A 1562-nucleotide genomic window follows, 5' to 3' on the forward strand; every position below is an offset into this window, starting at 1 on the left:
TATGTGTGAGTATATGTGTGAGTGTGTGAGTGTATGTGTGAATGTATGTGTGAGTGTATGTGTGAGCTAGAGGACTATACTGTGGGGCCCCCTTTCGCTTTACATAGGTCCCAGGGATCAAACTCAGACTGCCAGATTCAGACATAAACAGCAAACGCTCTACCCATTGAGCCATCTCAGTTTGTTCTGATGCTGAGGTTTGAAGTGGGGCTCACTGTGTTGTAGAGGCTGGCTTTGAACTGTTCATCCCTAAGTCTCTACCTCAAAAGATTAAAATGCACCTGGGGCTACTTCTAGAGGCAAGTCTTTGCCCAGTCAGCTCCCATTTAAAGGGAAAAAGCAGAAACTCACTACTGGTTATATGAAAAGCTAACTCAGAGAAACAGGGATGGAAAGGCAGCTAAGAGCTTCTGGGTAACAATTTGAAACCCTCTAACCTGTGGCAGTTTTCTCTTGAACAGATCTAAAAGCTTCAGAGAAATAACAGTTTCCCCATGAAGTAAGCATAAGCCTGTTGCGTATTTAACCCCAATTAAGGGCTGAGACGATGGTCCAGTGCATAAGGTTCTGTCCATGCAAACTTAAGGAACTGAGTTCAAATCCCCAGCACCCACATAAAAAACTGGTAATCTGTAATTCCAGTATCAAGGTGAGGTGTTGCCGCCTGTCCAGTCTAGCTGACTCTGCTAGGTCCAGGTTCAGTGAGAGATCCTCACTCAGGAAATAGGATGGGGAGGTGGTGGTGGTGGTGGTGGTGGTGGCGGCGGCGGCTGGAGAGATGGCTCAGTGGTCAAGAGCACTTGCTGCTCTTGCAGAGGACCCAGGTTCAGTTCCCAGCACCCACATAGCAGTTCACAATCATATGTAACTCTGTTCACCTCTCTGGTCTCCAGAGGCCCCAGGACATTCACACACACACACACACACACACACACACACGTAAGACACTATACAAACAAGAGGGGAAAGCCAGGCTTGGTGGCACACACCTTTAATACCAGCACTTAGGAGGCACAGGAAGGTGGATCTCTGTGAGTTCCAGGCCAGCCTGGGTTACAAAATGAGACCCTATCTCAAAAACAAAAACAACAACAACAACAATAAAAAAAAAAAAACTTTAAAAAACAGACTGGGGGAGTCGGGGGCTGGAGAGATGGCGCATTGACTGCGCTTTTCCTCTTCCGGGGACAGTGATTAGAGGCACTCAGGGTGGTCCAGTGTTTGACAAAATGTCGTAGGCTTTCCTACAACACAGCCTCTAACAAAACTAGGCTGTCTCGAACCCCTGGCAACAGGATTGTTTACCTCTACACCATGAAGGTTGGGAAAGCACCTAAATCCGCATGTGGCGTGTCCCCAGGCAGACTGCGAGGGGTTTGTGCTGTGAGACCCAAAGTCATTCTGAGATTGTCTAACCAAAGAAGCACGTCAGCAGGGTCTATGGTGGTTCCATGTGTGCCAAGTGTGTCTGTGACGGGATCAAGCGGGCTTTCCTTATTGAGGAGCAGAAAATCGTTGTGGATGTGTTGAAGGCACAAGCACAGAGTCAGAAAGCAAAATAG

The 1562-nt window shown here is 47.8% G+C and overlaps 1 pseudogene; it reads left to right on the plus strand.

The window, feature by feature from the left end:
* The first annotated feature begins 494 nt into the window (after positions 1 to 494).
* Positions 495 to 1562, plus strand: LOC110302773 (annotated as a pseudogene).

Source organism: Mus caroli, chromosome 10, assembly GCF_900094665.2.
Source record: "Mus caroli chromosome 10, CAROLI_EIJ_v1.1, whole genome shotgun sequence".
Lineage (NCBI taxonomy): Eukaryota > Metazoa > Chordata > Mammalia > Rodentia > Muridae > Mus > Mus caroli.